This window comes from Agelaius tricolor, unplaced genomic scaffold, assembly GCF_023055355.1.
Source record: "Agelaius tricolor isolate 1412-34295 unplaced genomic scaffold, bAgeTri1.0.p SCAF_2, whole genome shotgun sequence".
Lineage (NCBI taxonomy): Eukaryota > Metazoa > Chordata > Aves > Passeriformes > Icteridae > Agelaius > Agelaius tricolor.
In genome coordinates this window covers 69004438-69021478 of record NW_027269262.1, presented here as the reverse complement: position 1 = coordinate 69021478, position 17041 = coordinate 69004438, and positions in this window count along the sequence as shown.

The following is a 17041-nucleotide window of genomic DNA, read 5'->3' as shown; positions in this document are numbered from 1 at the left end:
CATACACATAGAAACCCACCTCTCCCTCCCTACAAAAAATCATAGAGTAGCTGAATTTGGAAGGGACCATGGAAGATCATCTCTTGCTCAAAGCAGAGCTAACTTCAAAGTTAGGTCAGGTTACTGAGAGCCTTATTCTAGCTGAGGGTTGAAATAGTTCAAGGTGGAAGATTCTGCATGTTCTCTGGGTGACTTCTTCCAGGGCTTGACCATCCTCATAGTGAAAATTTTTGCCATATCTCCAGAGAAAACTTTCCTCATTGAAAGTTGCAATTATTGCCCTTTTGCTTTTCTCTGCAAATCCCATCTTCCTATAACCTCCCTCTTATACCTGAATGTATATATATATGTTTGTAGATATATATTTATATATTGAATTATATATATATAATAAATATGTATAAAATTATAAATATACTTATAAATCTGTTCTGTTTTAAATGTATGTTTGCTTTTTATTTCTACTTTGCTTTTCCTCTGTTTCCTTATCACTTGTGCATCTAATGGAGAAAATATTTAAGATATTTCTTAAAAATTATATCCCTGACACTAACCCTATAATCTTGAAATGTCTAGTTTGTTTTCCCACTCTTTCTGTTGGTTGCAGAAGGAAAGGCAGCAAAGATGATTGTGTACCTGTAAACACAGAATTGTTACCACAACAAGCAATGACAATCAAAAGTAGCTTTCAAAATGAGAAAAGTGATATGATGGAAACTTTTTTATTGAAATGTCAGAATTTGTGACTTATTTTGTTGTAACAGAAGCATTGTCAAGCATAGATATATGTTGTATTCAACATCTTTTCTTAATAGCCTTCTAATTTAGTAACTGGCTTTGGAGATGTCTTCCAAGTATAATTTAGAGATATTTACTATTTAATGTTAATAAAGGCAAAGTGTTAAATGTTGTGATGGTAAGTGCATGTTTTCTCCAGCATATCTATTTAGCAATAAAGTGATTGCAATACTTGTTGGAATATACAAGAAGTATCTCTGCCAAATGATAATAAAGAAGGGAATTTAAAAAGAATTTTGGACAGTTGAGAATTCTTAGATAAAATCCTGAAATTTGTGTAGTTAATCTACACCGAGTTTCAAAAGTAAAATTGTCTCCAGTAATAAAATAACGTGTTCAAGACAGTTTTATAATCTGCAAAATATTATACTTTTCCACTGTCACATCATTGCTTACTCCTTGTCTTATATATTGAGCAAACAGCTCAGGAAAACAAATTAAAAAAGAACTCATGAGCATTCTCTCTGAAGCACTGTCACCTCCTTTAGCCCAGCTCAGGAGAGAGCCTGGAGCAGTAGGTGATCCTACACTGAAGGAGCAAATAGTGACAGGAATAGGAAAGGGGAGCATGAGCTCAGTGCACTTGGGGTGCCAGTCCCTACATGACCTTGTACAAATACCTATACAGAAACCAAGGGTCTTGGTGAAAGGGCAACAAAAGAGCTTACATTCAGTTTTGTCAGAGGAATTGTACAGATGTAACTGAAGACATATTTTTAAAATGTGAGAGCCACAAAATACAGCTTTTCATTTTAAAAAAGTGCAATAAACCACTGTAGAATATTGTTTTGTTTGAGCTTTATACCCTGCCAGTCATGATGGGAGCTGAATGTCAGCTTTTACTTCATTGCAAGTTTTGGAGAAGTGTACCATATCTATCTTGTGGGACCAAAATTAGATTGATTTCTTTGCTTAAAATATAATAGAGATAAACCATAAGGGGGGAAAAGTGAAAATTTGAGGTCATCATTCTTCAGAACAATTCTTCAAAGTAAAATTAAATTAGAGAATAGGGCAGAGAAACTGTGATGGCAGCCATTTCAACAGCACCCCAGGGGCTGAGAGGGCTGCTGGAGCCAGAAGCATGAACCACAGCACGTAAGGAGCTGTAGCCTATAACCATGCCTATCTTCTGATGATCCCCAGAAAGCCCATAAATCATGCTCCTTGGGGACTGAAAGGCTTAAATAAGTATTAAAGGACTCAGTCATGCACTGGCAGAATAATACATATGATAATCTAGGAGATTTCATTTTTATTTTATTTTGGACATTTTTCTCTGTCCACTGAGCCCTTTAAAGCAGAGGAGTATGTGAGGCCATGCCAAGTGCAGATATTTCACTCTCCTTTCCCTGAACTCAATACTGAAGTTTTTTATCATCACTTTGAGGGATATTTTCAGATCAGCTGAACGTCTGTGTTGATTTTCATTATTTAATGTCAATTTCTCTCCTTGGGGAAAATACTAAGTTAGGATTTTTTTTAACTAGCATGAAAATTAACAAAGAGAATATTACAAATCACATGGTTTAGTCTAAAAACAGCTACTGATCATCTTCAATGCCCTCATGACTGTCCCAAACCTTCTTTTACCCCAGTGCTGGTTTGGCACACAGCTGGCAGCTGAATATTTTCTGACTGTAGCTGGCTTGGTGAGTACAACTAATAATATCCCTGGGCCCAAGTCCACTCCCTGCTGTTTTGTACTTCTGGGGAACAGCATCTTGCACAGTAAGCAATTGTTGAAGTATCAAAATCCACATTTTATCTGCCTCTTCATGAGGGATGCAGAGCGATGTAGCTGGGACAGTTTCAGGCAAGGGATTTTTAAAAGGGAATTTGTGGTGTGCTACTGCTGGCCCCTTACAAAGTGTCACCTTCAAAACTTAAGATGTTTTTTTAATATTAGGGAAAGATAAGTACCTTGTCTCATACCCCTTATACACATGGGATAGAAACTAGGAGCTAAATCCCTGAAGAACATATTTGAATGCCGGCAACTAAATTTTACCTGAAGTGCAGCACCTAAATACAAAATAGAAGTAACCAATAATAAAAACATTAAAATAAAATAAAATAAAATAAAATAAAATAAAATAAAATAAAATAAAATAAAATAAAATAAAATAAAATAAAATATAGCTTGGCTTGCTTCTCAGCTGGAGGTTTTAAACACCATAGCACCATTTAGCTTGATTTCAAAGATCCTGGAAACTTTGCTTCTACCTCAAACTGGCAAATGTGGAAGGCTGGGATCCTCTTCAGCAAACACATTCTCAAACCTTAATTGCAAAACAAACATGAAATGTGCATCACTATTTTCAAGCTATGCCCCTAGCCCTGCCAGTGTGGTTTATCAGAGGCATTCTGAGAAAATATCCAGGAATGGTGTCCTTGCAAAACACAGCTGTGATGACTTTGTTAGACAGCAACAGTACCCTAACACTACACAATTGACTATTTCCCATTTGCTTCATGATATCAAAACCTACATCTCTGAATGTATCCTAAGTAATTAGTAGTGGAAGGCAGAATGGGGATGAAGTGATCTAAACAATCCCAGGAAATCGGGATTTGTTAGACTAGAAGGAAGCAGGAGAAAGAAGCCCACATTCTAGGAAAGATCCATGCATGGCTCCATGTTTTCTGTCCCCCAAAAGATTTATGTTTGCATTCATCAATTACTGCCTAAAATATTACATGTCCCACTACAGAAAACCACCTTGGAATGGGGGGCTGAGAGCCTTCAGCTATAAATTGCCTTTGGAGCAATCAGCCCATGACAAGCTCTGTCTGCAAACATTGTCCATCAACCATCTCTTGATGATTCCATCTAGGGAAACACGGCTACCAGGGCCTGGGGAGCAGTAGATGTGGAATCTGAATGTACATTGAGGCTGAGGACGTTCTTGAGTATCAATATCTCACCCCTCAGCTGAATGGCTCAGCCTGTAAATGCCTGCACAGAATCACAGAATCACAGAATAAGGTGTGTTGGAAGGAACCCACAAGGATCACTGAGTCCAGCTCCCAGCCCTGCCCAGCACCATCCCCAAAAGTCACACTATGTACCTGAGAGCACTGTCCAAACTTTTCTTGAGCTCTGTCAGGCTTGGTGCTGTGACCATTTCCCTGGGGAGCCTGTTCCAGTGCCCAACCACCTTCTGGGTGAAGAACCTTTTTTAATATCCAACCTAAACCTCCCCTGACACGGCTTCAGGCCATTCCCTCGGGTCCTGTGACTAGGCCACCATAGAGATGAGAACAGTGCCTGCCCCTCCTCTTCCCCTCATGAGGAAGTTGTAACCACAATGAGGTGTCTCCTCAATGTCCTCTTCTCCAGATTGAACAGACCCAGTGACCTCAGCTGCTCCTCCTACAGCTTCCCCTCAAGGCCTTTCACCATCTTTGTTGCCCTCCTTTGGGTGCTCTCTAGTAGTTTAATGTCTTTTATTGTGGCACCCAAAACTCCCCCAGCACTTAAGGTGAGGCTGCCCCAGCTCAGAGCAGAGCAGAACAATCCCCTCCCTTGCCTGGCTGGTGATGCTGTGCCTGATGCCCTATAGGACACATTTGACCCTCCTGGCACTGCTGGCTCATGTTCAACTTGCCATTGACCAGGACCCCCAGGTCCCTTTCCATGGCACAGTTTTCCAGCATCTCAATCTCCAGTCTGTACATACATCTGGAGTTGCATCCCAGTTGCAGAATCCAGCACTGTCCCTTGCTGAACTGCATGTGGTTGGTGACTGCCCAGTTCTATAATTTGTTGAGGTTTCTCTGTGGGGCCTCCTTGCCTTCATGGGAGTCAACAGCTCCTTCCAGTTTTGCATTGGCTGTGAACTGACTCAGTGTCCCTTCCAGTCCCAAGTAATTTATGAAGATGTTGAAGAGCACAGGCCCAAGGATGGAGCCCTGCAGACCCACTAGGGACAGGTCTCCAGTTTGATGTCACTCCATTCACTGTAACCCTTTGTATCCAACCTGTGAGCCAGTTGCTCACCCATCACATGATGTGTTTATCCAGCTGTGTGAGACAGTATCAAAGAGAGATATGACCTAATAAGGTTTTTTTTAAAAGAAAATTGCGGATTTGGGTCTGTTCTTTGACAAAATGGCTGTAGGTAAGTGCACATGGTGACTATATTTTTCAACCCTCTTCACTGGTTAAAGCAGCATCTCCTTTATGGTGGCTCTTTGGAGAGGTGCAGGAACACTGCTGCCCCCCAAATATCTTTGATCAGAACATCACTGACAAGCAACTGTAACCCAGCTCCCCAGTTTCCTCAGTAGCTCCATGTGATGCCTTGGACATGTGTCAGGTTTTGAGCACATGTGATGGGAGCAGAGGTGTGGGGATCACTGGCTTACAGCTACCTATGGTTTCATGACTTCTAAAAAATGCCCGTCACAAGTCAAGGATGAGACTGTGATCACTGTGATCAAAAAGTGGCCCAGCACTAGCACTGTTTGCTGAGCCTCATTCAGGTGCCTCAAACTGAGCTGTCCTCTCATCCAAGTTAAAGGCGACCCATGCAAAAAAAGCTTGTGTTAGTATCTGCTTCTCTAATGTCATTTGATACACTGATGCAGCCAAGTAACTGCTTGCTGGGTCAGCCAAGGAGGCTGTGGCTCTGTGAAAGGCTGTGTGAATATTGCTTCGCTACCTCAGCTTATAATTCACACATAATGCTACAGATTTTTTGAGAGATGTTTGATGCTTAAATTATGATCACCTGCAGGAAGAGGGTGGAAAAGGAAGACAGGGAATACCACATAAAACCAGTCTAGCTGGGTGGGTTTCTCCATGCTCTTCTTTTTGTAATAAGAAATGACTGCTATGTGGGTGCATTTGAATTCTTAAATTTCAGTTCTCTCTGTGCTTGGATGTGATCTTGGAGCAAAAAGCAGTGGACACAGAAGATGTCTAAGACCAGGATGATAGGATCACATATATCATCATATATTTTTGTGAGCAAACTGTCTTGCTAACTTTTTATCCAAAATGACCACTGCCTGCTTGGAAGACATCTGGAGAAAGGGAAATGGCATTATCCATGGAGGGGATAGGAGCAGGAGCTCTTGCCCAACCAGCAGCAGGGCATTCAGCAGCTGCCAAAACAAAGGAAACCACAGCTCACAACTGCAAAATCAGCCATTATTAAATATGGAAAGAAGTTTTGAAAGCTTATATGAGTTTATGGGGAGAAAAGGTAGAAAATCATACTTACCAGTGGCAGTAGCAGCAATACAGTATAAGCGTAAAACTCTTGGCAAGACTTAGAGCAGATTTTTCCATTCCACTGATGTTTTTCGCACTCTCTCTTGCCATATATCATTCTTACATTAAAGTTTTTTCCTCAAAAACGTTTTGCTCCAAAAAAACCCTTTGCACCTGTAAAATGCAAAATGCAAACTACCTTTAATGAAGAGGATTCCTCCAGGATTTCTTCCACTCATGTTTATGCTCAGGGTATGACTCAGATGTTCACATCAGACCCAAGAAACTACTCCATCTTCAGAGGACCCATCAAACCAAGCTTTCTTTAAGACCTGCATTAGAACTCAGCCCTGTCCTGTCCTGTGCCAGATCCTGGCCACAAACATATTGAAATTGCTGGGAGAAATGTATTTTGTACATTTCCAACTATTGTTCTTGTGTGTATGGTTTGTACTAGGGGAGACCTTGCACCCATGTCATTCCAGCCTTGGAGAATACACTCCTAGCAATTTCTGGGGCCTGATTTAGCTCTAGCACAGCTGCACTGCCATGTTATAGGTATTCCATCTGGGTGCATTGCAGTGTTTGGTACTGGCATATTTCCATTCAGTGGTCTCATGTACAAAGAAATTGTCACAGAATTGCAGGGTGGCTGAGGTTGGAAGGGACCTCTGAAAGTCACCTGCTCCAACCTCCCTGCTAGTCTAGCAACAGCTGGTTGCCCAGATGGCTTTTGATTATGTCCAAGGAACATTTTGGCAACCTGTGTTTGATCATACTCAGAGTAAAAAAGTGGGGGTTTTGTGTTCAGATTGAATTTAGTTTTTTAGGTTTGTAATCACAAGCCTCTCAACTTGTCACCAGACTCCACTGGGAAGATTGGCTTTCTCTTTTACATCCTGTCACACCAGGTATTTATTTATACATATAAGAATCCCCTGTGCCTTCCCTTCCCAGACTGGACAGTCCCAGCTTTCTCAGCCTCTTCTCCAAGTGAAATGCTCTAGTCCCACTCTGCTGGGCTCACTCCAGCAAGTCCATGCCTCTCTTAACTGGGAAAATGAGTGGTGGGTCTTCTGAGCTGGCACAGAAAGGCCAAGAGAGATGGACACTTGTTTTGAGGAGTCAGGTCTGAGACTGCTTAGGAAGCCTGGGGACAAAAGATCTGAACCTGGTTGGGGACAGTCTAATGAGGCTGATAAACTGTCACGATTGTACAATCCCAGATCCAGCAGAACAGAGGCCATAAAAATTATTTTGTAAATATTATTTTAACATCTAACCTGGTGGTGTTGTTTACGCCAGGCGAGAGATTTGGCTGAGGTAGCTGCAGCATGTTTAATTCAATACCAAATTGTCAACAACTGTTTTTCCATTTGACTCTGCAAAACACACACCATAATAATTTCCATTATTTGCTTTTTCAAACTTCCAGCAATATGCTCTGTAAGGGGAGAGTTTTTCATAAAAGCAAGTAGTATGTTAATAGAGAAAACACATCAGAGTAGCTAATGAAAAAAAACTTAGTATTTTTAGTAAAAAAATATATGGTAAAACCCAAACTATATATATCATACAGGTTCAGTGTGAGACAGTAGACAAAAAAAAATCCTGCAATACTTTGTAACTTGTTCAAACAAGCATTAGAAGAAAGCCACCCTTTGAGTAAACCACCTGAAGTAAGCAATTAGCAGAGCTTTGCTAAGAACAATTCCTGTTGCAGATATCTCTTATCTGTCAGATATCACTAGTTGATACCTTAGTTAATATAAATCCACTTTGTTTACACTGTTGGAGAGTTTTCATTATACCAAAACCTTTCCATAAACTGCATCATATTGTATACAAGGTATAGAAAGCATTTGTTTTGGGCTTACTGGATTCCCAAACAATAGATTGTTTCTTTTTCTTACATGTAGCTGGTTTGCTTTGAAAAAAGCACTTAAACATTGATTATATGGGAGCAATTATCAAACTTCCTGGGGTAGAACTGATCCAAAAATAATTTAGGAATTGCAAAACCAGAAAAGCCTCCTAGTGAGAGGTGAGATGCTGAGGTTCAAATCCTTATTTTAAAATCAGGAAAAAGAGGGATGTAAGCCTGGTGTTAAAGGTCCTGGGTATGCACTCAGGTTATACAGCTGACAAATCCTTCTTCTTGGTTTGTCTTCCTGATAGGACAGATCTCAGAGAATGCCCACCAGGTAGGATGGACTCCAGGAAAAGGAACACAACTTCAGCTCCTGCCAAGTTCAGCCTGCATGTATGAAATTGGGCATTTAGCGTTATGGGGAATTCAGAAGTCTCAAGGATTAGATTGCAGCTGTAGAAGGCATAGCAGGTTTAAATTTTGGATGTAGGCACCTGAAAATGAAGTGATTTTCTATCACTGATTCAGTGGGGTGATGACAGATGGAGCAATGATTTTCAAAGATATTCCCCACTAATTGCAATCCCACTACCTGGCTGAAGAAAGGTGGTTGAATACTGTGTTCTTACTCATTTCTGCCCATGAGACTAACATAACCTTTTCTGCAAACTATCACATCTCTTCCTTCTGCTTTCTTTATCAGTGACTATTGTTGAAACAAAAAATTATAAAACACCATTCTCTCAGTTTTAGAAGATCTGAGTAAAGACTGCAGGAAACCTGTCACAGACTTGATGCCAGATACAGAAGTACAGACAGCTGTGCTGTTCACCTGAAAGCAAGACAATTTTGGGAACACACAGAGTGCCTAGGGCAATACTGATGTAGGAATATAGCACATCCTTACTTTCTGATATTTACAGGGCAATCTCAACATTGCAATAGTTTAGGGGATTTTTAACACACAGATTAAACCTTTTCTGAAAGTGAAGCTCCAAGGGTAAGCCAGCAGAGAGGTGCGAGCAGAGCACCAGTGGTTTGGGATTCACCATGGGCTGTGCACACCTGCTGGGACCACCCAGGCCTTCCTGGGATTCTTCTTCTGCACCAAGTCCTGTGACATAGCATCCTCATTGCTATTTATATCTTTATGAGGTAGCCTAAGGCTATTTTCTAAATCTTTTAGGGGCAGAAGAATGTAAAGAATAGGCTTAAGGCCCTCATTTTTCAGTGAACTTTATACCTTTTCCATTTATAAGTTTGACAGATGCATCTGGAAACACCATGTGGAAGGATCTTGAAAGCAGGTCTGGAGTTGGAAGCTTCTGACTAACACAGCAGTAACATTTCTAGTTCCATATTCCAGGCCCTTTGACAGCATCAAGACAGACAAGCCACCTATAGTGCTTGGAACAACTATGCTCTGGAAACTTTTATACTCATTTTAGATCAGTCTAGCAATAATAAATTGATTCTTAAGGTTGCTGGCAGGCTGCCCCAACATGAGAAGCCTTCTATCCCTTGCTGAAACACAGGATCCTTCAGCCAATCTTCTCTAGCTCAGGGAGGTTTGGACTGCAGTGACTTGCTCTCAGCCATCCCCACATTATGTTATTTATTTGTAGCATTTTGTATAAGAGCTCCTGTGCAAATTAGAGCTTGGAAGCTTTGTCCAGTGCATAGCAAGAGCTGCAGTGTGCCATTCCCCCAGTGGCAAGTCTTCTTCCCTGTCACTTAATAAATCACCATTCCAAACACAAGAGAAAAATATAAATATGTTGGAAATTTAAAATTGGATCTTTTCTGTCATTCTTCTCTCATCACAAATAAACCAAAAAGAAAAGAAAGATGCTTGTGGTACTAGAAGCCTTTGGATTGTCATAAATACTAACCAAAACCTCCAATAAGCTGCCAACCAGACTACTTCCCTCAAGTTTATTATTCCATTTCTGTTTCTGCCATGCAAATCCTCAACTGTAATATTTCTATGCAAACAGCATGGTGTGTCCAAAATATCTTATCTTACATTAGAGAGAAAACAATTTTTTTCAGAGAGAACACTGTATCTTTTCCCCATATGGCTACAACTATGCAAATCCAAAATGGTTTCTCTCTTGGCAGGCAGGCGGGATACCTAATGAGCCAATACACAGAAAAAAGATAAAATTAAGAGACAAACAGCAGAGCATGTTTCATCCTCTTTCTTTTCTCACCATGTTTTTTCCAGGTTTTATGTCCCAGCTATTACCACTAACACCAACAAATATTTAGAAATTACATTTCAACCAATGTCACTGGCCAACGTGCCCCATGCACTGATGCAAATTTAATACTGCTCCCCGATATTCATGGCTATCTGGAATTTTTATCTTGTCTATATCTCTGTTCTAATTTCTTCCTAACTTTGCCTAGTACTTTTTGATTCTTCTTACATGACAGCTTCTTTTCTCTTTCATAACATGCCCTATGTTGTTTCACACTGTCCTTGTACTTTCCTCAGGCTCCTCCTCCTTTTGCCTTCTCCTGTTTCTTTAGACAAACCTTTCAAACACTCTTCTGGAGTAGAGGCTTCTCCCATGACTTCCCTTCACATCCTTTATCTTTACTCCCTTATATGGGTCCATAATAATTCCTCAGTTTGAAAACAATACAGATGGAAAAATCCACAGGATGAAAACACCACATCTCAAATTCCCTGCTTCTCCAGAACTGGTGATGTTGAGTTGATGGTTCCTGCATCACAGATATTTAACTAATGGATGGATGCCACTCGTTTCCTAGATGGAATCTTCCAGCTGATGGATATCCCTTATATCTTCTTTTTTTTCTCACAAGTGCAGCACTAACAGAAAGAGGGAAGGGGAGGGCTGTGTTATCTCTCTCCATGGGACCAGCTCAGAAGCTGTAGGGGAAGTGAAGATAAAGAGAACATGGTGAGGTACTGGAATATGTGGCCTTAAACTAACACCACATATATCTCTTTGTGGCTCCCTCTGCCTACACATACAACAGTCCCGCTGAGTCTGGCTCTATTCAAGAGCAAAGCATACACATGATAGCTTATTAATAATATTTAATATCTAATTTTTCCTTTTTTTCACCCCAGGAAAACACTTAGCATCTTATCACCTTTCAGTTCTGTCGACTTCTAACAAGCTTTTTAGGGAGATTTTTTTTTTCCTTGAGTTGGTTTTGGTGGTAAGTAGGAGTGAAGGAAGAAATTCAGTAAGCCAGCAGGCAATTGCTACATTGGCAGTGTGTATTGCTTTTCATTTTGGAATTGGCATGAAGGCCCTCCAAGTAACATGAGCTCTCGTTTTTGAGAGAATTGACAGATTAATTATATACACAAGATGCAGTTGGATAGTTTTTGGGGGGATGAGGATTGAGTGAAGTCGAAATGGAAAGCTCATTTCACATCAGGGATATTCCTTCACTGTTTTATTGACACAAGACACCTTTGATCCAAAAGGCTCCAATAGCCCTCCACTAAATGTAGCCAAAATTTGAAATTATGTGGCTGTCTAAATTAAGTTCCTCAATCTAGAGTTGGCTATACCAGTAACAACTCAATGATCACAAGTGCTTGACCTCTCCCAAATTCTGTTTACTTGGCGGGGAAACTGCAAATCATTAGTACCTTTAAGATGTGTAATTATAGTTTCAACTCTATATTTGTTGAAAACACTCATTGAATTTGTCCAGGAAACTAATATCTAACCTTGTTGAAAGCCAAAATAGATGAGTGTTCTTGTTACTTTTAACCTAATTTGAACCTCCTGGAACTCACAGAAATTATCTGACATTTCCCATGCTGGGTAACATTTGCTTTATGTTCAAATCATATAAAATATTGGATTATATTTTTACTACTAATAATTTCCAATAAGTGTTTTCAAAGCTTTGGAAGCTGCCCTGAGTGAGTTTCAGATCCTTCAGGGAGATTTATAAGGCAATATGAAGTGTGGAACAGGGAAGAAATGAAGTTGAAATAAGCTTCTCCCAACATATGCAGTAAGGAAGGCACAGCACCAAACAAATAGTACTAGTTAGATCAAAAATAAACCTATGGAAAAGAAACAAACAGGTTGTTCTCTGTTCTTTACACTGAGCAAACTTTAAAATCTTCTGTAGTGCAAACAAAATTTCTTCATTTAAATTCGTTGGGAAAAGGGTTGTTTCATCGAGGAAATCATACAACACAAGGTTTGTATAAGTAAGAAGGAGGAACTGCAGCTTGATAGAGGAAAAACTATTAGTGTCTAATGTCATCACCTTTTGTCTCTTCAAAAATACCTCAATCTGGCATCATAGGAGGAAAAATGCACCTTAAAGCAGAAGAAATAGGGAAAAATACCTAAATTATGCAATTATTATCAAATACCACAATGCATTTCTGTGGGCCCTACTGTAAAATATGAAAACATACAGAAATAATTTACACCCCAAAACTCCAAAGTACTTTGACTTCTAATTCCTAAGAGGGGATATAAAGCATACATTTCTTTGCCATGAGATTAAACAAGAAATCTCTGTCCATATGTAAAATTTTGAGCCTTCTACAGGCAGCCACACTGTTCAGTCACAAGGTGAATACTTTTACATGTTCTTTATAATGGTTCTTTGGCACAGCACAGTATTTCCTTAAATACCACCACTTCTGATCTCTGCAGGAACACAATTTAGCCTTCTCAACATGGGTATAAAAAGATAATTGCTTTAAACAATTGTTTTTACATGCCCTGCCCAGGGTCCTTATAAGAGCAATATCATTTGCATGTTCCCAACTCTTACAAACTCACACAGCGCAGTTTCCAGCCTGTGGCCACTTCAGCCAAGGCAGCTGGAGCTGAGCAGCATGGTCAGCACCTTTCCAGATTCTACTGCAGTGTGTGCAAGCTCTCACAAGCACCTCATTTTTTTAAGGCAAATTCTTGTATTTACAGTAGATGTTCACTGCAACAAGAAGTTCAACCTACTGAAACAAGCTTAAACTTTTATGTTCTTTGCATTAAAATTTCTCCTCATTGCCAACTTAGCATATTCAGGGTTGGTTAGCTCCAGGAAGATGAGATCCACCATGACAACAGTCTAATTCATACACCCTTTAAATACCTTAAGCTGTGGAATGTATATACTGCATTATCATTTCACCTCTCGCTAAAGCTCAGCTTTGTTCAGTGGCCATAGTGCACATATGAACACAAACCCTCACACTGAAGATACTTTGGGACACAGTGGATGGAGAAGTTTAGATTTTTCTACTGGCACAGGGCAGATGGGTGAGGCCTGCCATGCCTGGTCTGCTACCATGCAGCCTACTTTTTTACAAGGAGAGATATGGATTACACATACCCTTCATTCAAAATACCCTCCTATCACTGAGGATGCACTGATCAAGAAACAAAGAGACTACTTCTGATGTGTGATGTGAAGTCAAGGAAGATGTGGTTATGTGGCCTATTCCTTTGCCCAGGCTGCTAAGAAACCATAGCCATCCTCTGAGTGAACAATTAATGGAGAGCTGTACATCAGTGGTGGTTTTGGTCTTGGCAAAGCATTACTCATTCTCACACAAAATGAAAGTATTCATTAGGAGGCATGCAGATTTGTATTTTCACGTCTTTATTTAGTCAGGGTTGCATGACGCAAGTAATCAGCTGGCTACTCATACATGGCAAGGAATTTGTTTCACAATTTGGCTTCTAGTGCCAGTTGCCATCCTTTCTAAGGACACCCCATTCATGAATCCAGCTGCAGGGAGCTCACATGCACCTCCCAAGGTTCCTGGGTAGCCAATTCTTGGTGCTAATCACCTCACCCTGCTGTTATCCACAGGCCTCGGAAATCTTGTTCTACGGAGGAAGGCTCCTACCTGTTGCCATCTTGTTTATTTACAAAGATAGTTCATAAAACCAAATCCTCTGCTGAGTTACAAAATGATCGAGGAAAGCCAAGTCCACTTTTCAGCCCCTCTGTGCTCTTGGCATTTCCTATTGATCTCCTACGTTTGCTCATTCCCCATTGTGACTCACAACAATTCCAGCAGCCAGTACTCTTTGTTGGCACAACAGAGTCTTAGGCTATAAAACCTAGTGACGACTTGGAGTAGAAAATATGTCTGCCTTTCCAAGCTGCAGGTGGGATTTAGTTCAAGCTTTTATTTTAATGTACAGCTTACACTCATCTGATTTTGCTTCTCTCCTGGATATTACAGGTTACATAAACAATTGCAGGGAAGCGTGGAAGTCCCTCATGCAGTTCTTCCACTCTCACCTGCTATAAAAGGAGCTCTCTACCAGAAGTAGCACTTACCACAACCCTCCTGTTAAAGATCCTTGAATGGCTTTTGCAAGCTTAATTTCTGGTGGCATTTCTACAATGGGAATTGAGAAGACACTTATTGAAACTATTAAAATTTTATTAAAATAATTACAAATATGGCAACACATCTTCTCTAAATAGGATAGATGAAATATTTTAACCCCCAGACAGTCGTAGCTTTACATGTTACAGTTGCTTAGAGGGAAAACAACAATCTTTATAGTCTCCAAAAGAGGGAAAACTTGATATTATAACATTGTAGCTGCTCAACAAGTTTATGGAAAAAAAAAAATCTTGATTTTAAAAGAGTCCTTGGAGCAGAAGTACAAAATTTCTCTTTCACCCTTCACCATTCCAAAACCTAAAGGAAAGAGAAGAAAGTCTTAAAACAGTCTTCCTCTCCCCTTTGCAAATCTTTTAGCAGTTACTACAAATATTTTTTTGTAAAAGCAATGCCAAAACAAGAGACGAAGTAGACCTTATCTTCATGTAATTTAGACAACTATTCTTGGATGTTTATAAAATATTGCTACTAATGAGATTGCTAAAGCTTAGTCAATGGAAAGTTATGACAGAATTTGCAATTGTCGTGCTTGAAGAAAGCTTCATCTACTGCCAACCTACTGCAAACTCACGCTCTGGCCAGCATCACCCTCTGCCTGAGAATAAACTTTGCCTTCCCCCATCTACTATCCCCTGCCTGTGTAATTCAATCATAACTCAGTTCTTTGTGAAGGTGTCCCAGATTGCCAGGCAGGGAAGGCAGCACATTCTCCATAACCACAGGGACAGTCCCAGCCAAGCACACGTTCAGCCACATGAAAAACCCTCGGGTGACTGCTGGCAGAGCTGAGGGCTGTTGCAGCACCATCAGGAGAGCCCATTATAGGGTTTGTCCTTGGAGATTTAGATTCAGCCAAGCTTTCCTCTCTGAACAGCAGCATTGGGACATACAGAAAATAAATGAGTAGACTGAATTCTTACTGGGCTGCTGAAAGCACAGTGGATTTACTCCACCAAGAGGTACCTGGAACCAAAGTCCTTCATAGCAACATTTTGAATGAAGGAAGCATTTCCCTTTCAGCCACTGAAACCAAGTGAAATCTATCAATTTACAAGAATGATTTTTAGAAACATTACTTCATATGTGTAGCAGCAGGTGCGTTTCAGAACACATGCAGCACTCTCCAACTATACAACCACCCTTCTGTTTCATTTTTTGTTTTAAAGAGGGACAAGAACATTTTTTAAACTTCTAAGAAGAGATGAGGGGTACTGACAGAAGTACTAAAAATAAAACCAAGAAACTCCTAGCCTGTCACCCTCCAAAAAAAAAAACAACAAACCAACAACAAAAAAACCCAAAACAAACCAACAAAAAAACCCACAGAATCAAGCCACAAAGCAAGTTTTACATCCACAAATTGAATAAACTCCACCCTTTGAGCTTCCTAAGGACCTAACAAAAGAGTAATGATTGTTTCTTTAGTGAATGTCAGTCATAAAAGTGTTGGGGTTTGTGAGCTGGACTGAAACCTTTAATGGGAGACCCTCTGACACATACAGCGCCATGGCAGTGCAAGAATTAAAGGCTAGAAATGACAGGTATTTTGTTGCTCAGTACTTTCACAGAAGATATTCTTATAATTTTGAACCGAAGTTTTGCTTTCAGGTTTTCAAACTTAGAGAACACTCTCAAGCCTAAAAACTTCATGGAACTGACATGACACAAAGTTACCAAGCATTTCAGTAGTGCTACAATCTGCATGTACCTTTTCTGTGCCTACACAGCTGGTACTTGAAGGGTCCAAAACACAGAGTATCTCACTAACACAGTATCTCACTTCTGGGATGAGATTATTTTAAATCTGTACTTTTAATTCTTTCAGTCAAAGGAAAAACTGCATGTGGGTCCTTTCCGCGCTGTTTACAAAGAAACATTCCAATTTTATCTCATTTAAAAATTCTTTAATTATTACACAACTGCACTTCTATGATTGTGTTAACAGGGAACATGGCTATTACACAATCTGGGTTGTTCTAAAGTGACTGCTTTGGGGCTGTAACAATATAGAGTGAATCTACAGATTGCAATTTAATCAATCCCTTGATAGAAAACTTGGGGAATAAGGAACTTGGCATAGAGCATGCTCAGCCTTATGAAACTGCTCTCCAAAAGCAACTTGTTAACTTCAGCTGTGTTTCAGACTCCTCATCCCCATCCTAGGAACCAATGTTATACATAAAGTGAATCTTTGTGCTGTAGACCAGCTTTCTTGGACAATGGTTACAGACCAGCAGCAATCTTTTAACTGCTTATTGCCACCGCTTCTTAAATTCCAGCTGCTCAGCCAAGGAAGGGACCTTTGAAGGCCAGAGCTCAACTCCCTCCTCAAAGCAGGTTTAGGTCTATCAGGGTGCTGAGGTAGTTAGTAAATCCAGAGGAGGAGACTGCATATCCTTTCTGGGTGACTGCTTCTAGTGCCTCATGATCTTTTAGGTAATAAAACAATATTTTGTTATTCCCACTTAAAATCTATCTGGATTTTTCCCATGTTTTAATTTGTGTCCATTGCCACTGATCCTGTCTCCATGCAGCTTGAAGACTTGTCTTGTTTACCCAGTAATACAACAGAAAAAAACCGGTCTTAGCCTTAAGGCTGAACATCACTACACTGTTTCTCCTTTCCCAGGCAACATGTAATTCCAGACAGTAAGCAGGAGTGCTGGCAAGCTGAAACAACTTTACACACATAGATGAATCCCAGAACTCAAGGAGTTAAGAGGGAAACAGGCACACAGCTGGAACAAGCTCAAGGTGAGTCATT